Source organism: Alosa pseudoharengus, unplaced genomic scaffold, assembly GCF_046254945.1.
Source record: "Alosa pseudoharengus isolate Yale_2024_CS ecotype anadromous, Long Island Sound unplaced genomic scaffold, YU_APseudo_1.1 YU_APseudo_1.1_scf_9, whole genome shotgun sequence".
NCBI lineage: Eukaryota > Metazoa > Chordata > Actinopteri > Clupeiformes > Clupeidae > Alosa > Alosa pseudoharengus.
The window spans coordinates 4,135,294-4,158,248 of NW_027468881.1; the positions used below are offsets into that span (position 1 = coordinate 4,135,294).

The window sequence follows — 22,955 nt, forward strand, 5'->3', positions numbered from 1 at the left end:
TTTCCTCAATATGTCTGCAGCCCTGTGTAATATTTGGATTTCGGAAAGACTCTGACTTGTCTGTGGAAGTGTAGTTTCAGTGTTGAACAATAGACACACCTTCTTTTTCAGCAATGGTCTTTGGTATGTTGTCATAGCTATCAGTCAAATAATTGAGTCCTCACTTTCATATCTTTGGACCATACATGGGCAACATACGGCCCGCGGGCCACATCCAGCCCGTGGGCTTTCCCTGACCGGCCCGCCTAAGGTCCGTGAAAGAACAATAGTCAAGAGCCTAGCATAGAGATAATGCATGCAAATCAATATTGTTGTTTTTATTTTGAAAGCGACTGCTATTTGTAGGCCCATACATTTGTGCGTGGATGCATACGACATAAACACCCTCACTGATATGCTGGTGAATTTATGCTCCTGCGTCGACACAATGCAGTTGCCTTTACGTCGGCGTAAACCTTTCAAAGTTTTGTGTCTCTTATGTCTGCGTCGCTCACCACCGCAAAGGTTGTTAGAACGAACTCCTAGCCTACTGCTGCTCGTTGGCGATACGAAGTGTTCATTTCAAAACGTTACTGGCAGATAGACAGTTTACAATCGGATAACCCCGTAATTGTAACCAAAATATGTCTGAGTTTATTTGCAAAGCTTATGTTAGCGAACTAGTATGATGCTACTACCCACAGGTTGCTTGAAGCAGCCGGCTCAACACACAGAGCGAGTTGACCAATCACAGTTATGTGCATAAAGTTAAAGCAAAAACATAGCCTACATTTTTAAAATATTGCTGAGTGTTGATGAAATGGTGGCACTGACAGGCCTATCGGTTGTACTGACTCCTTCACATTTTCATGACCTAGCCTAATTATATAGATATTGTAGTACTTTTTTATATCAGTCTTTGAAAACTGAAAAAAATGTCAATGTCAAAAAATCATTTTCGAGAATGAAGATTAAATACTGGACATAGATTAAATATTGCTGTTTTTCCTTTGTCTCCCTCATATTTTCATCTGTTCTTACGATTAGTAAAGAAAACCATATGATTTACTTAATGTTATACAAGAACAGAATAGAATTGAACAGAATTGAGTTCAGACTTGAGTTCGGTATTTTGGGTCCGGCCCTCCTCAACAGTCCCAGTTTGTCATGTGGCCCCTTGGGGAAATTAGTTGCCCACCCCTGCTTTGGACAATACTGTTTTATCAATGTCTTCAGTAAGCTTAATAAAGGCTTTGTTATAGACATTGGTCTGCTTTTTTGATTCTTTTCTATGGCTGCTGTTATATTTCATTTAGAGATGTAGTGTGCAAGGTATTTGTATTTGCCATCATATGCAAAGAGATCTGGGCATGAAAGAATTTGAATGTACATCTTCATCAAGCCTTTCAGAAGCTGCCCGAAGGACCTTGTCTCTGGTACTGGGGACAGCAGTGGACTGGTTAGGGGTTCGGGCTTGTAACCGAAGAGTTACCGGTTCGATCCCGACCCAGAAGGAAAAAAAAGGCGGAGAAAGTGGTTGAGCACTGCTCTCCCATGCCCACATCCACGGTGCCCTTGAGCAAGGCACCTAACCCCTCACTGCTCCCCGAGCGCCGCTGTAATAAGGTGCAGATGTGCTCTCACTCAACATTTGCAACTTGCTGCTGCTCACTGATTTTTGTCTTACTGCAGTAGTTCGCTCTACATGATACATGATATAAAACTTTGATTTTGGAGGAAATATCATCTGTATATGGAGCCAGAGTTTAATGGACATCACCATCTCTCTCTCTGCTGAGCAAGGGTAAGTATGCGTTGGAGGCCTTCTACTGTGGGGTTTTGGACAGAGGAATCTTTTTTGTTGCCCTTTTCAAAATGTTTCCCACAAATTATACAAAGCTTTGGATCCAATGCCTGTAAGACATTCTCCATAATTTAAAAGACTAGTGAAAAGGAAAAGTGATATACATTTCAGAATTTTCATTGAAATGCAAATTAAGTTGAATTACACATGCAACATTGGTCAGAGGGCTAAGTACTTTCTTACTAGGCTTAGCTAGGGAAAGTAGTTTCTACAACTAACTGTTTAGCTACTTAGGGGTGAAGTAAGCAGTGTAGGCTCTACTGTCCACTGCTGGTCTGGACAGACAAAAGCTAACAATATTATTTTCCATTATTCAGTAATGACTTGACCATATAAATATTTTAATAAAGGTGTTCCATCACAATGTTAACCTGATTCAATTGGATCTGTGTTTCATATGAATTGTTTAATACTGGGACATATGAAATGTATCATTATTAAATGTAAATATAGAGCAGCACTTACCGTATGTCAGGGGTTCTAAATGTTTTTGGTTCCGAGGACCCCTTTTGGGGGAGAACATTTTCCGAGGACCCCTCATAACCGTAAAAATTAAGCATGTCATTTGTATTCTCTGAAGTTGTGGCCTACACATTCATCAGCTAGCTGGCTAACAAATAAGCCAAGCTAAGCAGTAGTAGGAATCAGGGTGGGAATTTCACGACGGCCACGACGGCCATGGCCGTCGTAGCCCCTTGCGTTGGCCGTGACGCCCCTTTGAAAATCAGAGGTTTACAGGCCACGGTGGCCTTGGTGCCCCCTTCTTTAAATATTCTGCTTTGCGTCCTACTAACATAGGTGCCAACTCTCACGCATTGGCCGTGAGACACACGCATTTGATTAGTTTCACACACTCACACGCCACACCCCCGATTTCTCACGCTGAAGTGTCAACCCGGTCGGTCAGATGCCTGAAAAATGAGTTTAGCCTATCTATAGATCTACCTGTTGAGCCACGGTTATGCTTTCAGAGACGGTGAGAGGGTTCAAGAGCACCCCCTGTCTGTGGAATTTTCTAAATTTTCTCTCATTTGCGATGCTACTTCAGAAGCCATCCCAGGCGCATTCCCCCCGCATTTCCCCGGCTTCAGGTATGCTTTGAGGATTATCAGAGACTTTCTAATGTGGAGACACAGCACTCAGAAAATACTCCATAGAAATGCATGGGGCTAGTTTGTCACTCCAATATGGCGCCAATATGGCCGTTGTCTACACATATCCCACCCCTTCCTCGGCAAAACGTCGACATGTGAATACATTGAGCCAATCATGTGGTGTGATGTGAATACTTTGAGCCAATCATATGGTGTGTTGTGAAGACATCGTGCCAATCATGTGTTGTGATCTCGCCGCTGGAGCAAGATTGGTGTCGTGAAGCCTTGCGCATGCGCAGTTCGACCCAAAGACTGTGCCCGATGAGTGCTCATAAAACGTTGGTATATGGCCGCCGAGTGGAGGGACTTGCCTTAAAGGACTTTGGTATTATTGAGTATTTTTCACGCTGAAGTGTCAACCTGGTAGGTCAAATACCTGGCAGATGAGGTTCAACTAAACTAAACCTATACATATGATATCACACATCATGTGAACGTGCGGAATCTAAGCTTTCCAATGATATTAGCGCCAAGTTGCTGTGATAAATGGTTCGTGAGAAAATTAAAATTAAACCGACGTGCAATTTAGGCTAATCATATTTGCATTTTGCACACAGTGCACACCCATTACTCTCGGTTTAATATTTCACTAACCCTTCACACAACACGTGGCAAACCCAATATCACAATAAACAGCAAACCGTACCGAATACGAGGATATAAAGCATGCCTCTGTGCAATAAATGGTTCCTGAGTTATCCGGTTTTGAAATTGCAACACATTTCTACATAGCCTCATTGGGGCGAAATTATAATGTATTCTAAAGTAAACTATTTGTCAGTAGGCCTACATACATTTTTGTAAATTGCTCAGCCATAGATTATCCCACTATCATGGTTCTTATATTGTCAGGTTCCAGCCAATCCCATTACAGATAAATAAATATATTTATATTGGCATGCTTCCTAGTGACATTAATGCAAAAATATGAAGAAAATCAAATAACGAGACACAAATATTGATATAAAGCCTGACATAAGCCATATGCAAACATTTACATCATGCAGATATGGGTACATCCTGAAAAAGGAATAGCATGTAGGCTATAGGCTATGGCCATTACAATGACCAATATATTATCTTAAATAAACTAGCTGAATAACACAGGTGACCACTTGCAATATCACCATAACTATTCCACCTGTGTGTGCAGTTATAATTCTGAAGTGCAAAATAGCTTAGGCTACAGCACAAATATTAAAATAAACAAGTCTGACCTCTGAATTTATTTTGAAAGTGCACCTGATTGATGCATTTAAAAGTTAATATACAAACATTTCTTAAATTCTTACAAAACACCCACCCACTTTTTAAAATTGTTAGTTTGGACCCCCCCACTTTTGCCGTGCGAAATACCAGTGCTGTTTTCAGCATCTGTTTAGTGCTTCATTGTCATTTTCATTGGATTCTCCCATTTGCACGTAAATCGCTCATAAACTTTTTTTTTTGTTACACGCATTCTCCCATTCCGCTTCTGTCACACACACAGTGACAAGCGCCAAATCCCCCGCAGTGTTGAAGAGATCAGTCGTCCCCCTCAGTTTTGATAAGGTAAAAAGCCTTATAGGTACGCCAAATAAATAATAACCTATAGGTTTACGCTAGGCTAGGTAAAACTCCCCATTAACAGCATCACGTCACTAACCACAGCTAAGACCGCACAATCTCTATTCACTCTGTTGGATATCTGAAGCCAGTTTGTCTACTTAGATACTGTAAATCCTCAAATTATGGCCGGGGTCTTAAGACAAAGTACAGGCCTTTAGAGGCAGGATTGTATTCAAGACAGCCCTTTATTTCTTATGCGAGTTTTATTTTGAGACATGTGTTTCTTGGAGCGGCATAATGGTAGGCCTTCAAAAGCATGACATTTTCGGTTTAGTTTGATATTTAATTTGCTTTTGGACTGTTTGATTATATTGTTAAATGTTGGGACTGATGGGCACTGAAATCTGGGGAGGTATTTGATGATCACTATTACATTCCATGTAGTTGAAAGAGTGTCGGGATTTCAAACAAACCATCCGCTTTCATGCGTTCATTGAACGTCCGCGGTGCTGTTATGGAAACCTTATTGAATAGCCAAGTAGCCTATATATTGAGTTATTTTTAAATTATGCATGATTTACTTTTTATTAATTTCGTAGGCTTGTTACATAGAAGTATCTAAATAACCTGTTAAAATGTACCAGAATTCAGGAAATTGCATCTAGTCCAAAAAAAAATGTCTGGGGGAGGACCCCCATACCCCCCCCCCCGATGAAATGTCCCACCCACTTTCAGAATGCCTCCGATGCCCATGGTCCTAGTGGTAGATCTCTTTGATACCAATGTTAATTAAACTCTGGGACCCTGGTCCCAGGGATGGATTACTGCACGGGCCTTCCGGGCCCAGGCCCAGGGGCCCAAGGTGTGAGGGGGCCCTGAAGCCCAAGCCTTTGCATGGAATCATTGCCTCAATATCAACACATCAGGATGTAGGCTATGAATCTGATTGAATTTAGTATTGCCCATCCCCAAAATGCACCAGAATACAGGAAATCACATTAAACAAATTTAAAAAAATTCTGGGGGAGTACCCCCAAACCCCCCTTCCACATATGCAATAATTAGTGGGGAGCCCTTAATACATCTGGGCCCAGGGGCCCGAAAGTTCATAATCCGTCCATGCCTGGTCCCTACACCTGAGAACCACTGATGTACATTTTTTTTACTGTACGGTATAATGCTGAATGAGCCAAACATTTGGTTGGCCCCACCAAATCTCACTCCAAGGTTTTTTGAAAAGTTGGCAGCCCTGTACTAATAGCGATATATATTTAGCCTATGGCCTGTCAAAATAATCTTAGCATTCACAGCTCAAATTACGCAGTGGAGAAAGTGACAGCGCAAGAAAGAAAGTGCGTCCAAATGAACCCATTCTTCTCAGTTGAACTACTCATCACACACACAATTGCTGTGGTGAACGGTTCGCGAGAAAAGTAAATAATATCATTAAATTTTATCATAAATTCTACTGAAGGTTTTGCGTCCATCTCCCTACCCATTCATCTCAGTGGAATACTTCACGAACCCTTCGTTTAACATATGACAAACCAAATATCAGAATAAACAGCAGACCTTACCGAACAGAAAGGTGTAAAGCAGTCCCCTGTACAGTTAGCCGTTCCAGACTAATCCCGTTTTGAATTTGCAGTAAATTTCAACATGGATGTCTCCAAATTTGGGATTTAAGTTTTACACTGTGTTTAAATTGTTCCACATTATTTCATAACGGGCCAAATACAAAATAAATATTACAAATGTCGCCTAGATATCGGTAAATCAGAGGACAGCTGACTATAAGAGTTTGTGAAAGTAGCCTTAATGATCACAAAATGCTAAGCAGGCTATTTGAGTTTCTTAAAGCTGAGCTGTGCTTAAATTGTTCAATACATGATTTCATAACAGGCCAAATATAAAATAAATGTTAAATATAGCCTAGATATCTGAAAATATTAGATGATCAGATGATTTACAGTTATATGTAATATGTCATGTTTTATGTTTTTGTAATGTTTCATAGGCTACAGTGATGCAGGTCTAGCAGTGAATACAACTTTGATCATTTTTATAGCATACTACTGTATAGTTGGGGGCCAAGCAGCGAAGCTGCGAAGGCACCCATTGAGTTACTAGCTTTTCCTATTATTACACTTCTGCCATTGGAGTCTATGGCAGCCCATAGAACGCCTGGCTAAAAAGTGCAGATTTTTTGGCAGAAAGTTTCGGGACACTCCACTGACCATTCACACTCATTTACGGACCTCTAAACCCAGCCATCTAGCGCCACCAACAGGTCAAAATCTGGCCGAAAATTGAACCGCTGGGTCTAAAGTTATGAAATTAGGCACACTGATTCAGCACTGTCCCATGATCACTCTCACCAATTTCCAGAACTCTATGCCCAACACTCTAGCGCCACCAATGGGTCGAACCTGGATTGCATTCATGCATGTGACCATTGAATGGTACGTCCGATTTTCACATATCAGGCACCGTTGGAATCCCTGGACCGACCTAAGTTCAATGACCCCTATCCCGTCACTTTCCGCCATATTGGACCTCCGCCATATTGGATTTAGTCCAAACTCTACGAAAAGTTTCAGCGGTTACAAATTTCATCCGATTTTCACAGAACTTGGAGGAGATGATCTTCAGACCGAGCCACACAAACGATACTGGTCAGATTTTTTAATTTCATTTTTGTTTGCTCGTGACAGCCAATCCAATATGGCAATGAAGCCACCAAACAGGAAGTGGACAAACATCTAGGTGACGCTTTGAGTTAACATAACAAGACTTGATACCATTAGTCAGGACACTGCCCCAATCACTCGCACCAATTTTCGTGCATATACATTGAACACTCTAGCGCCACCACCAGTTCAAAGCTGGACATGCGTTCATGCTCGTGATCCTTGACTCTTTTGTCTAATTTTCACAATTGAGGTAGCGTCTGAATCCTTGAACAATCTTGAGTTCATCGACCCCTATCCCGTCACTTTCCGCCATATTGGACCTCCGCCATATTGGATTTAGTCCAAACTCTATGAAAAGTTTCAGCGGTTACAAATTTCATCCGATTTTCACAGAACTTGGCGGAGATGATCTTCAGACCGAGCCACACAAACAATACTTGTCAGATTTTTTAATTTCAAGTTTATTTGCCCGTGACAGTCAATCACACATGGCGACGATGCCGCCAAACAGGAAGTGGGCTAACATCTCGGCTACGCTTTAATGTATGAAGTCCAAACTTAGTACAGGGACTTGGTATCTGATTGTGAGGACGCCCTAGGAAATTGGCATCATTTGGCCTCTATAGGGGGCGCTGCAATACAGGAAGTGAGCTTGTATCTCAGCAACGCTTTGATGTACGAAGTCCAAACTTGGTATAGAGACTTGGTACCTGATTGTGGGGATGCACTAGGAAACTGGCGTCATTTGGCCTCTACAGGGGGCGCTGCAATACAGGATGTGAGCTTGTATCTCAGCAATTCTTTGATGTATGAAGTCCAAACTTGGTACAGGGACTTGGTATCTGATTGTGAGGACACAGTAGGAAATTGGCATCATTTGGCATCTATAGGGGGCGCTGTAATACAGGAAGTGGGCTCAAATCTCAGCAACGCTTCGTTGTATGAAGTCCAAACTTGATACATGGACATATTAGCTGATTGTGAGGACATGTAAGGAAAGTGGTCTCATTTGACCTCTAGGGGTGCTGTAATAAAGAATGTGAGCTCACATCTCAGCAACACTTTGGTGTATGAAGTCCAAACTTGGTAGAGGGACATGGTAGCTGATTGTGAGAACACACAAGGACATTGGTGTAATTTGGCATCTAGGGGCGCTCTAACAAAGTAAATGAGCTTATTTCTCAGCCGTTCTTTATCCAATTGCAATCAAACTTGCTGTGAGTGCTTGCTCCTGCCATGGCAACGCCATTCCTGCTATAGCGCACTGCTTGGCCCCCGCATTGCTGCTTGCAGCTATATTTAACTTTGGCCTTGGTGCCCTGTGGCCTTTGTGCCCTCCACCAAATATGCCCAACTGAAGGCCAAGTGGCCTTGCCCCTAAAATGGTGAAATTCCAAGCCTGGTAGGAATGGTTCTTCATGACCTAAGTGAAGTTAAATGTGGGTAGGAGCAAATAGACACAATTTGCTTGTTTTATGGGTGAAAAGGGGCATCATCCAATAGATATTAATTTTTAAAATGATAAAACTCAACTTTATAATTTCAAGCAAATGATTTTGCGGACCCCTTGGCTATGGTTTTCTTTCATGTTGGACACCTCATACATTGACTGACAGAACACCCTGATTCGTCATACTATATTTACATATTTGGTATTGTTGGATTCAGAACAACCCCACCTTTCCTATAAGCGATTATATGTGTTTTTAAGATAATCCCTGGTAAAACAGCTACAAAGTAAATGAAAACATTCTGCATAGATATTCATTTTTTGCATGTCCGCTTATTTTAGGTATGTGTTTACATGTCTCTATTCATTCCATACATCAAGATATTCACATCCAGTCTTTTCTGTAAAGCAACTTCCTGACTATAAACATGCCAAGTTTCAAAGTTCTCAGAGCTTGTGTGATTGATCTGCACTAATATGCCTTAACTCCAATACGGACAGGCTATATTTTAGTCCTTTTTTGGTTTTGGGGTGTATAACAATATCTGTTAATTTAACAATCTTATCAGTAAAATATTTTTAGCCAAGAATCCATTTTATATATGAGAGACCTTAGAGATTAGGATAAAACATTGTTTGGTTTAGTTCTACCTCCGGTAGGGGTATCTAAAAAACTAAAGCCCTTTCTGACCATTTGTCACTAGCTCTGTGTGATTGGCTAGTGGCAAATCGTCCTTCGTCCTTGTCTTGTGATACTGACGTTAACGTTCACCGATGAGCAGCAGGCTGTGCAGACTAGAGCTGCAGTCTTAGGTCTATAAATTGTACCCTCTTACTACGACGGCGCTGTCAGTTAAAGGGCGAAGTGGCGGCGCACAGCGCAGGTGATCTGTGCGTGTCTGTCACTGACGAGGCTCGCGTGTCCGGCTGCTGCTGCTGGAGTAGGAGGGGATTCAGACGCACGCGCACTTCCGTTCACAGAACCCATGCCGACATTTCATACGAGCGCGGTCAGGAAAGTTTTCGCATTCCTATGAACACATTTCCCCGTGTCGAACGGACAGAGTTGGCGACGCGAAGAACGGTCCTCTTCTCGCTACAGAAGCACCATTTAGAGGTATGTGGACAAATATCATCAACGCCTTTTCGACGTTGAGTGCGGTAGTGACAATGACATTCAATAGGTGTCCGCTAGCCGTGCTTTGAGTTCAGCATCCATATAACCATGTGTGAACGGCACTGGACAGCTCACGGATTGTTTGCCACGCCGGCACCCGCTGTTTGAATGGGCAACTGAATTCTGCATAGGCCTACTGTCGATAATCTTTAAAAAGTGTTTTCATGTTTAGCCTCTTTTAAAGGCTGTGGATAACGATCAGTGTTACTACGGTGTTAGGCTGACATGCCCCTCTGCAGTGCGCATACCTGTGCACCAGCATGTTGCCTTCCCGAGATCACCTTTTAACGTTGCCGTTACTAGCTGTTTTTTAGTAGCCGACACAATAGCGAGGGGGGGAGGGTGTGAGGAGAGTTTGAAACAGGGGGGAGAGGGTCTCTCCAAATGGGGGAGGTGTTTTCTCGTCGCCCACTGCTCATGAATGGAAAGGCGACCTTGAGTGTATCTCCTATCCCAACCTGATCCCACGATTCAGCCCCCGTCTGTCGTTTACATTTAAATGTCAGGAACATCTTGTGTTGCCTCGCATCTCATCTCCGCCGAGCGGAGCTGTGGCTATATTTGCCCCGAGAAGCATCATCAGAGCATTTCCCTTGCGCGTGGCCTATTTCTCTACTTGTATTTCTTTACAGTTGCATCATTGTGGGATCACGTGCAAATGATTGTGCTATAAAACGAGCGATTGGTGGGCGACAGTTCGTTGCTTAGATTCATGGTGCCTACGTGATGAAATCCTACTAATGCATTCCCCCTCCTCTCCCGCTCCTCAGATCTGAGGCGAGAACAGAAGAGAGCCGCTGTCCTGCCCGCGAGATTTACTCAGTCAGCGCGCCGTGGTGAGTCTCTCGCCCTTCTTGCCATTGGCTCAGCAGCCATATCCTCCCACATCATGCACACTCAGCTGTTGCCCGTAACTACCGTCATAACTGGTGTTTTTAATCGCAGTAAACTCTTGTGCCAGTTAAAGTTACTGTCTATGTTCTGAAACGACTGTGCCCTGGTTTGATCAAGTGAAAGATTTCATTTCCTCATCAGTGTGAAGACTGATGTAATACCATAGCACTGAAGGCCTGGCCAGTTGTGTCTTAATATTAAACCATCAGACTGTTTGGTAATATGAGAAATGGTCATTTCTGAAATGGGTCTGGCACAGCTGAGACGGCCACATTATCACGTGTGGATAGTTCTCATGACTGACGGCAGGAAGTTGAACTTTTGGAGCACGCCCCAGACTTTGTGCTTGAGCAGAAAGGGACCTTGTTATGTGCCAGCAGCTCAGCAGGGCGGGCAGGACGGCGCGTTAGTAGTGGCGTCTGCTGACATCAGCGTGCCTGTGACTCTTATCTGGACACCTTGTGTTTGTGCTGCTCCACCACACAGAACATCCTCACCCTGGCTAGTGTGCGCCATGCGGGCTTCCTAGAATGCTCTGTGTGATTGACAGACGCATGTGAGTCTGTTGGACGATGCCCTTGCTCTATTCCCTTGGTCTTGACCTGCTGGACCTCACACAGGTGGCAGAGTCTTTCTGTTTGTGTGTGTGTGTGTGTGTGTGTGTGTGTGTGTGTGTGTGTGTGTGTGTGTGTGTGTGTGTGTGTGTGTGTGTGTGTGTGTGTGTGTGTGTGTGTGTGTGAATGCTCTCTTGTTCTCCACCCAGGTCAGATGGCATTCTGTTCTTGTTGGATTTTACCCACAATCCTCTTCTCTCAGCCTTTCTCTATTAAAGGCACACTATGCAATTTTTTTAGCTTAATATGCAAGTTTTTTAGCTTAATTTACCTTCATTTAACAGCTTCAGAGTCATTGGAATGGTTATATGACTTTTTTCGGGTTGAATGGTGGCCGTCTCGCTTCCCCCTAGCGCCTGTGAGCGGAAAAACCACCCTTGCAACTTTGGGGCGGCGGGCTAACGGCCTCAGTGTCAGGAAGTATAACAAGTGTAACAAATTGCTTTACTGCATTCAAATACACATACACGCCAGGCACCGGCTAGAAAAAGGTAGCGATGGAGTTTCTCAGACATTCGTCATGACCGAGCCAGCGAAAAAGAAGCAAAAGCTGAGAAAACAGTAAGGAAATTGCCAATACTGCATAGTTTACCTTTAACACTCCTTCCATCTCTCTCTGTCTCACTGTCTCTCTGCCCCCCCTCCCCTCTCTCTCTCTGTCTGTCTCTCTCTCACACACACTGTTGCTCTCTCATTCTCCCTTTCTCCCTCTCTCTCTCTCACACACGCTGTCACTCTCTCATTCTCCCTTTCTCTCTCTCACACACACACAAACACACACTGTCTCTCTCTCTCACACACACACACACACACACTGTCTCTCTCTCTCACACTGTCTCACTGTCTCTTGCATGCACTGCTCTCTACTTTCAGGCTCAATCTGACAATCTGATATCTCCTCTTATCTGATTCCTATCTCTTGTTATCTATTTCCTGTTCCCTCTCACTCGCTCTTTTTCTCTCTATCTCTCTTTCCTGTTCCCTCTCTCTCTCACACTTTTTTCACTCTCTCTCTCTGTTTCTCCCTCTCTCTTTCTCTCTCACACCATTTCTTGTTCTCGTTCTCACATCCTCTCTGTCTCTCTCTGAATGTGTTTCTGACTCACTCTCTCTCCATTTCCAAAGAAGATAGCTGCTGGCTGTTTCCTGGAACCCTTGAGATGGTATAATTGTTAGTGTGGCCGTGGGTTACGATTAGGTCCGTTCCTGTAATGGTGAACCTCGTCTGGGTGTTTACAGCGAAATATTTACGGCGTTGCGGTGGCCTTGCACCTAGGGTTGCAAAGGGGCAGAAAATTTCCGGTAAATTTCCGGAAACTTACCATGGAAAGTTAAGCTGGGGAATTGTAGAGCCGCTAGAGATGTGTGTGTGAAGGCCCTAGAGATGTGTGTGTGTGTGTGAAGGCCCTAGAGATGTGTGTGTGTGTGTGTGTGTGTGTGTGTGATAAGGCCCTAGAGATGTGTGTGTGTGATAAGGCCCTAGAGATGTGTGTGTGTGTGTGTGTGTGTGTGTGTGTGTGTGTGTGTGTGTGTGTGTGTGTGTGATAAGGCCCTAGAGATGTGTGTGTGTGTGTGTGTGTGATAAGGCCCTAGAGATGTGTGTGTGTGTGTGTGTGTGATAAGGCCCTAGAGATGTATGTGTGTGTGTGTGATAAGGCCCTAGAGATGTGTGTGTGTGTGTGTGATAAGGCCCTAGAGATGTGTGTGTGTGTGTGTGTGTGTGATAAGGCCCTAGAGATACGGTTTGTGCATGATTGTTCAAAGACTGAAAAACTCACAGGCCTTTGCATGGCTGTGAAAAACCAAACCTTTTTGTCAGATCCTGGAGATTTCAGATGTGCAATAACTATAGAAGGGACAGTAGTAGCTGTCTCTTAGCTTTCCACTTTCATCAGGCAATGTAGCCTATAATATGTAGTGTAACTGGGTAGGGATCGACCGATATATCGGGCCGATATTTGCGTTTTTTACTTGTATCGGCATCGGCCGATAAGCGGCTGCGTTCACCGATAGTTTTCCCTGCATTATTTACATACAGTCGTCCACAGGCAGCTCTGTGTTGCTGGAGATGCTGCAATTCACGTGCAGACTGCCCCTCCCCCACAAGCAGAGTGCTGAAAGCCTGCTCTTCAAGACAACAGTAAACTTTAAACTTTCAAAGCATCTGTTTGACTTAGCTGAAATATTGCCATACACTCTGAAGGTGGAAGCAAGTTTGTGGGTCCAAATGGAAAACGCGAATGATAGATAGATAGGTAGGCTACTTTATTTAATGCTTAATGCCTCGTTTTTAAAACTTGCCATTGTATTTAGGGAGCTGCAAATAGCTAAGTTGTAGGCTATCCATATGCATGCGGTAGCGGTAGCTGTTATAAACACTGGTCATATAATTAAGTAGGCCTAATGCCAACGTTGTTCCGTGGTATTTTTGGGAGTTTTATTCAGCGACCACCTGGCTGAGTGTTGGACGCGTGTGGTGTGTGTGTGTGTCACCCTCCCTGAATGACTCTTATAAAACTGCTTGCCATTGTATTTAGGGAGCTGCAAATAGCTAAGCTGTAGGCTATCCGTATCCATGCGGTAGCGGTAGCTGTTACGAACACTGGTCAATCATATGATTAAGTAATGCCGACGTTGTTCCGTGATATTTGTGGGAGTTTTATTCAGCGACCACCTGAGTTTTGGACGCGTGTGGTGTGTGCGTCTCCCTCCCCTTCTCCCTTCGAGCTGGGCGGAGTTGCCATCAGTGATATCAGAGCTTTAATAATGAGAGACGTAGCCTATGTAGTTGAATAGCCTATTAATTCGTGTTGACGTTTACCATGTACCAGACATACCGTGTATGCCTTACTTGTTTAGAGCCGTTTGCTAACGTTATCATTATCAATCCAGTTCAATGGTGGTTTGTCAGCTACCAAACAGAAGTTTGTGTGTGTGTCTGTCTCACTCAGTGGGACACACGCATCACAGCGATATGAGCAGAGGCGGACAGAGTAGCCTACACAGCTTTATTACTTGAGTAAAAGTACAGATACCCTTTGCTAAATTTTACTCAAGTACAAGTAAAAGTACAACAGTCAGATGTCTACTTAAGTAAAAGTACTGAAGTACTTGTTTTTAAAAGTACTTGAGTATCAAGAGTACAAGAGTAGGCTAGCCTACGTTTTCTAAATATTGCATTACTACTGCCACTGTGCTTACATTTATGTACAGAAACGTCCTACATGGAGTTATGAAAAAAGTTAATGTTAATACCTTGGAGAATGTAAAAGGAATTGAAAGTAAAATCAAGTCATTTTCATCTTTTTACCATGTTGCCAGGGATGGACAGTATTTCTAATACATGTATTTAAAATACGTATTTCAAATACAAAATACTATTTTGTAATTGAAACACTTGAAGCGAAAACTTGTTCAGAAAATTGAAATAGTCTGGCGAGGTGGGGCCACAGGTTGGCACATTCCCGGGATGGACCTGCTGCGTCTTCATCCATTGTTTCGTCCATGGTTTCGTCTCTTATCTAAATCTGGCCATGGAGTTGACTTTGGCGAAAAGCTGAAGGTGATTGCTGATAGGCTGTCCCAATCAGTGTTGCCTGCACAATCCAATCACGTTTGAGAGGGAAACAACAAATTGAGGCTTCCGAGATTTTTCTTTTTTTCTTTTTTTTAGAAGAAGTAGCCTAATGGGTACTCACGGTTATGTATAGAAATGTAGTGGAGTAAAGAGTACAATATTTGCCTCTCAAATGTACTTGAGTAAAGTCATGAGTACTCCCCAAAAATGATACTCGAGTAAAGTACAGATCCCTCAAAATTGTACTCAAGTACTGTACTCAAGTAAATGTACTCCGTTACTGTCCGGCTCTGGATATGAGAGTGCTGCGCTACCTGAAGGAGAGATTTTAAAACTTTGAGAGATATGTTTTATACCTTTTGACGTTGATGCCGCTTAGAACAAAAACATCTGACACCACATTATTTTCTTCTGCTGATTTATGTTCTGTGGTTAACAAATCTGGCAGCTTTTTTTTAGAAAAATATAGACATAGAAAAATTTAAACCATGCAGTCTTAAATTACAAATCAAGCACTAATTCAATAGCTACTTTTCAGGCTTATTGTTTTTTTTTTTGATAAATTATTTAAATGTGTTGACAAAGGACATTTTGTGATGACCTGAATTATGTCTTATAGTCAGCAAGCAATGCATCATCAAGGCTGCAAAATGTGGCTGCATTTTGCACAGTTAACCATATCCAGTGCACCCATCCATAAATTCAATAATGTTCCTTTTTTAAATTGAGACTTATAACATTTGTTATCTTCATTTGTGTAATTATGTGTCATTTGTATGATGTAAATTGAGGGAGCAAAATAAAAGCAGTATCGGCTCCAAATATCGGCTCAAGAAAATCGGCAGCCTGTATCGGTCATCGGCTAAGGCTGATGGAAAAAAATCAGTATCGGCACTAAAAAATCCATATCGGTCGATCCCTATAACTGGGGCTATGTCATTTAGCCTATAATATACTGTGTAACTGTAGGGCTATGTCATGTAGCCTATAATATGCAGTGTAACTGGGGGTTTGTCATTTAGCCTATAATATGCGGTGTAACTGTAGGGCTATGTCATGTAGCGTTGTAGCCTATAATATGCAGTGTAACTGGGGGTTTGTCATTTAGCCTATAATATGCGCTGTAACTGTAGGGCTATGTCATGTAGCCTATAATATGCAGTGTAACTGGGGCTATGTCATTTAGCCTATAATATACTGTGTAACTGTAGGGCTATGTAATTTTATGAAGAAAATGTAAAATTGATTTCTGTACAGACATATGGTGATTAGTGTTGGCATGAAATTGTAAAGATGTGTTCGCTAAATGTAGGCCTAACAACATTTCTGTTTACATTGTTTGATGATATGAAAATGGATGTTCCATGTGAAGTTTGTCATACTGCATAGGAAATGCAGTAATTTGTATAAAAAATATTGTTTCTGAAGTAATATGAAGCAACATAGAAAACTGTATTATATTAAACTATACAGTAACTTAATGCATTGTCAAGTCAAATATCCTACATGGCTTTAATAGAAACATTTATTTGACGCATCGGGATTCATCGCACACGATAATGGAATGGAATCAGGAGATCTTACGATTCACACCTCTACTTGGTAGAGTGATGGTGTGTTGAGGCTATGATGCCCTCCTGTGCGCCCCCCCACATGCCCCCCTCATCTGTACTGGGCTTTGACTAGCCTAAGTGCAGGCTGGACCGACCTTTGACTAGCCTAAGTGCAGGCTGGACCGACCTTTGACTAGCCTAAGTGCAGGCTGGACCGACCTTTGACTAGCCTAAGTGCAGGCTGGACCTTTGACTAGCCTAAGTGCAGGCTGGACCCTGTTGTGCCCTCACTGCAGTACTGGGCTTTGACTAGCCTAAGTGCAGGCTGGACCCTGTTGTGCCCTCACTGCAGTACTGGGCTTTGACTAGCCTAAGTGCAGGCTGGACCGACCTTTGACTAGCCTAAGTGCAGGCTGGACCTTTGACTAGCCTAAATGCAGGCTGGACCCTTGACTAGCCTAAGTGCAGGCTGGATTCTGTTGTGGCTAAGGCTGAGCTGCTAGTGTGCCCTCACAGCAGTACTGGGCTGTGGTCAAGTGCTGTTTTACTTTGCCACTAGCGGTGTTGGGCTCTAGTTAAGTGTTGTTGTGGCTAGGGCACGGTTAGCCTGCTGTGCTAGCAGCAGGAGCTAGCTGCTCATTAGCGCTTAGCGAGAGGGAAGGGGACCGGGCACTGGTGCAGGAGATGACTGAGTCCACATTAGCGAGGAAAGGAGCGAAGTGGAGTGGATCTGACTGCCCCTTAGAAGCACACACACACACTCTCACACGTACACACAAGGAGAGGGGAGCGGAGAGGAGAGCAGTGGACCTGACTGCCCCTCAGAAGCACAGCCAAGAGTTCAGATAGCAGCTTAGGCAAAGACAAGTGGTCCGCATGACTTCTCACTACACACACACACACTTCACACACACACACACATGCACAGACATAGACACACACACACAAAATGACCCATACACACTCAAATCTACATGCATTCACACAAGCTCACTGATACACAATTTTGGCTTGTTGGCGCACACACACACACACACACACACACACACACACACACACACACACACACACACACACACACACACACACACACACACACAAACACCCCTGTCCAGGCTGATGTTTTTGTACTTCTATGCTATTTGCTGACACACACACCCACACACTGTCTTAGGTGGTGTTTTTGTTCTTTGGGACTGTTGGGCATCAGAGGAATGTTTCAGGTCTCAGTCATTTGAGGTTGAAAGCAAGGGGCATCAGGGGATTGGACAAGAGAGAGATTCTGTGAGTAAGGGAGAGTGACGGCCAACTGCCTAAGACGGGGCTTTGTGTGTGTGTGAAAAACATTACTTAAGACGGGGCTTCTTGTGTGTGTGCGCGTGCGAAAAAACCTGATAAACAAAAACATTGTCTGGAACGGGCTGTGTGTGTGTGTGACAAACAGGTCCAAAGAACAAAAACATCACCTACTGTAGGACTGGGCTAGTCACCCGGCAGTTGACCAGAGGTGGCGCTCTCGCACAGCTCCCCTTAGGCAGCAGCTACTGCATAGTTTCCACACAGCTGTTTAGCCATCATTGGTCACTCCTTCTCACCAGTGACCTAAACACTTGTGTCCATCTGATTACTGGTGTTTAGCCATCACTGGTCACTCCTTCTCACCAGTGACCTAAACACTTGTGTCCCTCTGATTACTGGGTTATCTTTTACAGTCAAGCACATTGTAGTTCATATAATCCATAGTGATTATTTTCTGTCGTTGACTAAACACATTAGTAGTAGTTAATCCAGGCAGATTATCTGATGTGGTTGGCTAAGCACTAAAAGCATACCTAGAAGATTAGGTGATTCAGTGGATTGGTTTACACACACACACACACACACACTCCCTAGCCTGTAGCCTTTATCCCGCCCCTGTCAGCCCTGACACACACACACACACACACACACACACACACACACACACTGTTTTGTAGTCTTTAGTCTGTAGCCTTTAGCCAGGCCCAGTGTGTGTGTGTGTGTGTGTTAGCCAGGCCCCTTTACCCGAGTGTAACCTACAGTGAAGTGTGTTTTCTGGGGCTTCCTGTAAAATCCGGTCTTGTTTGATGTGGGTCCAGGGTGGCACAGTGGTGTGTGTGTGTGGGCAGCTGACACCTTTGTGCCATGCCTCTAGTGAGTGTGTGGGTGTGTGTGTGGGGGGGCTCTAGGGAGTGTGTGTGTGTGTGTGTGGGGGGGGGGCTCTACGGAGTGTGTGTGTGGTGGGGGGGCTCTAGGGAGTGTGTGTGTGTGGGGGGGGCTCTAGGGAGTGTGTGTGTGTGTGTGTGTGTGGTGGGGGGGCTCTAGGGAGTGTGTGTGTGTGTGTGTGTGTGGTGGGGGGGCTCTTGGGAGTGTGTGTGTGTGTGTGTGTGTGGGGGGGGGTGGCTCTAGGGAGTGTGTGTTTGTGTGTGTGTGTGTGTGGGGGGGGGGGGGTCTCTAAGGAGGGTGTGCCATCGTCAGATGAGCTCCTGCTCAGGTCACACCCACCTGAGACATCCTGCCCACAGATGAGCCACATCAGTAACTTGTGTGAGTGTGTGTGTATGTGTATGAGTGTGTGTGTGTGTGTGTGTGGGTGGGTGTCCAATTAGAGACCCTTTCATTGTGCTAACGCAGTCAGGTTAAGGGGTAGAGGTGAGGTGAGATGTCACTTCCTGTGGGGCATGGTGTGTACTGACATACCTCAAACACAGAAAAGACACAGACACACAGTTTTGGTTCCTTCTGCTGCTGCTCAGCAACTCAGTCAGCTGAAAGCATTTCCTCTGGGTGTGTGTGCGTGTGTGTGTGCGTGCGTGTGTGTGTGTGTAGAGAGAGGTGCGGTATTCTGCATGAGTTGTGTGTGTGTGTGTGTGTGTGTGTGTGTGTGTGTGTGTGTGTGTGTGTGTGTGTCCCTCCCTGTCTCCTCCTGCGGAGCTAAGGGTAATCTCGGTCCTTCCAGGTCAGCTTCCCCAAAAGTTCAAACACACTTCTGTTGCTCGAAGACTACTTGGCCTACACCACAAACGTCTGACACACACACTCTCTCTCTCTCTCTCTCTCTCTGTCGTGTCTGAGGGGCCTAATGTCATGCTAAGTCAGCATATTAGCATTGGAGCTGGCAGTGACTGAGGAAGCGAGAGATAGCTGAGTGTGTAAGAGAGGAAGTGTGTCAGTTGAGTGTGTGTGTGTGTGAGAAGGAGAGAGAGTGAGTGTGTGTATTTGTGTTTGCATGTGTGAGATAATGTGTGTGTGTGTGTGAGTGTGAGTGCGTGTAGAGAGAGACAAACCACTAAAACCTCCCAGCACCTCTTTGTAGCTCCTGTGGTCAGGGCTTGCGGGGGCTGTGTGTGTGTGTGGGTGTGTGTGTGAGAGAACTGTATGTAGGCCACCCTGCTCTCCACCCAGTGTCTGCTGAAGTGATGCCCGCTCCACTGTGTGTGCCAGTGTGTGTGTGTGTGTGTGTGTGTGTGTGTGTGTGTGTGTGTGTGTGTGTGTGTGTGTGTGTGTGTGTGTGTGTGTGTGTGTGTGTGTGTGTGTGTGTGTGTGTGTGTGTGTGTGTGTGTGTGTGTGTGTGTGTGTGTGTGTGTGTGTGTGTGTGTGTGTGTGTGTGTGTGTGTGTGTGTGTGTCTGGGGGATGGGGGGTTTGAGTCCCCTCAAAGGCCTCATTGATGGAGCTCTGAGACTTTCACTGCTTTATTGCGTTACAAAGCACGCTTGGCAGAACACACACACACACACACACACAGTACCGTGTCTTACATACACATACACACATATTCACACACACACACACACACACTCACAACGTCATACTCCCGAACACACACAGACGCAGACACACGCAGAGTGCGTTCCAGCAGGCGGTTTAGCTGGGAGAATAGGGAGAAGGAGTCGTATCGTGTGTGTGAGTTCCACAATGCACAGAAAGAGTGTTCCGATATTAGCATATAAACTTAAAGGCCAATGGTTCCACAGCCTAGAAGTGACCCTAACCATACTCATTGCTGGGTTCACTAGTGACCCTAACCATACTCATTGCAGGGTTCACTAGTGACCCTAACCATACTCATTGCAGGGTTCGCTAGTGACCCTAACCATACTCATTGCAGGGTTCGCTAGTGACCCTAACCATACTCATTGCAGGGTTCACTAGTGACCCTAACCATACTCATTGCAGGGTTCGCTAGTGACCCTAACCATACTCATTGCAGGGTTCACTAGTGACCCTAACCATACTCATTGCAGGGTTCGCTAGTGACCCTAACCATACTCATTGCAGGGTTCGCTAGTGACCCTAACCATACTAATTGCAGGGTTCGCTAGTGACCCTAACCATACTCATTGCCCATTGCAGGGTTCACTAGTGTTGCAATTATGAGTTGTGAATGGAAAATGGAAATAAATGCACCTGAATGGACTAACCAGGACCTGTGTGTGTGTGTGTGTGTATGTGTGTGTGTGTGTGTGTGTGGGTGAGACTGCAGCTGGTGTTCCCCAAAGGCCTCACTGCATTAAAGGTCTGGGTTCATCTCCACAAATACATCTGAATGAACTCAACACTAGCGTGTGTGTGTATGTATGTATGTGTGTGTGTGTGTGTATATTTATCATCAGTGTGTGTGTGTGTGTGTGTGTGTGTCTCTCAGAGTTGTTAAATGATGTGTGTGTATGTGTGTGTACACTCTCCCTCCTAGAGTACATAGAGGACTTTTCCTTGGACCTGACTCCGTAAGCATCCATAAAAAGCCAGTACACCCTCCTGCTTGTCCTGCTGTGAGAGTGTGTCAGTGTTAGAGGCCTGCTATAGTCCTGCGTGTGTGTGTGTGTGTGTGTGTGTGTTAGAGGCCTGCTATAGTCCTGCATGTGTGTGTGTGTGTGTGTTAGAGGCCTGCTATAGTCCTGCGTGTGTGTGTTTTTTTTTTTTAAATTACGAAACTAGACACTCTAACACACCTTATATGTGATTTTGGGAACTCTGTGATGAATAGAAATGAAATATATGATGATCGAAAACTCATGAAAAACGCACATTTTATCTGGACATTTTATCATAACTCGGTTGCCGCTTTGGGTCGAATCAGTGACTCGTGCACGTCAGGTCAAAACCAGGCCATTTCCGTGGGTCTATCACCAGGTGGCAGTCTCGCCAGTTCTCGCTGATCACTTCCCGGAAAGTTGACAGGCAACACTTCATATTTCATGAAAGACGTTATATCTCCATTTCTAGAAAAAAACAGCGATGAAAACTAGCCACTGTTTAGCTTGGGATTTCTCAGGAACAGAGGCGTGTAGAAATACACGGTTTACACCCACTGAGAGCTTAAAGTCTCACCTTTTAATCGAGCTATTCTACGTGTTCATAGCTATAACACAGAATATGCTGTGGCTGTACAAAAATCATCAACAATGGTCTAGATTGCTGGCACTCAAGGACAAAGCTTCCGAAAACAGCTTGGCATTCAATGAGTTAAGAGTACAGATGTGCACTAGAGGAGTGTGCCATCTCCTTAAGAGGATAGATGTGCAGTAGAGCAGTGTAACACCTCCTTCAGAGTCAGTATGTTTACATGCAGAGTTAGAGCTTGAATAACATCCATTCAGTTGACTACTGTCCTTGTCCCCCTATACAAGCATGGGATGGGAGTCGATGTATTGAGGGATGTTTGACTCCATAACGATAGGTGGCGCTGTGTCCCCCTTTCAGCCTGCTAGTATGGAGCTTTTTTTGGTTGACCAGTTATGTAGAGGGAGAGAGAGAAAGCTTTTGTGTGTGTGTGTGTGTGTGTGTGTGTGTGGTGTGAGAGAAAGGGGGAGAGAGAGAGAGATTAAACCTCACAGCCCTGTGTGTGTTCTCCATGACCCCGGTGTTCCCTCTGCTCAGAGACTTGGTCAGCTGACCTTTTCCAGCCAATCAGACACTGATAACGTGTGAGTGGTCATTATCTTCCCAGCAACCTCTCTGCCTCCGACGAAAGAACACGCACGTCCTCACGGGTCACCAGTCTCACCGTATCAGTGGTCCCAGTGTCCTGGTGCAGTCAAATTCTCTTACACACACACACACATACACATACACATACACATACACATACACATACACATACACATACACATACACATACACACACACGCACACGCATACACACACGCACACACACACGCATACACACACGCACACACACACGCATACACACACACACACACACACGCGCATACACACACACACACACACACACGCGCATACACACACACACACACTCACACGCATACACATACACACACACACATACACACACACACACACACACACGCACACACACACACACACACACACACAGGTCTGCCCTTTGGTGTGCCTCTGGCACTGGTCTCGTCAGTGTGAGTTGTAGCCATGATCTCTATGGAATCCTGTCGTCGGGGGCAACTGTTGCCAG

General features: G+C 44.5%; 1 protein-coding gene across 2 annotated transcripts in view; it reads left to right on the forward strand.

Moving 5' to 3' along the window:
• The first annotated feature begins 9,649 nt into the window (after positions 1 to 9,649).
• The window catches only part of LOC143115449 (monocarboxylate transporter 1-like), a 37,353-nt gene continuing 24,047 nt past the window's right edge, over positions 9,650 to 22,955 (forward strand). Inside the window, exons 1-2 of one of the 2 annotated variants that reach the window (XM_076277501.1) lie at positions 9,650 to 9,805; positions 10,636 to 10,701. The gene's annotated coding sequence lies outside the window, so the exon portion shown is untranslated. The remainder of the gene's footprint in view (positions 9,806 to 10,635; positions 10,702 to 22,955) is intronic. The other variant, XM_076277502.1, reaches the window with a different exon arrangement.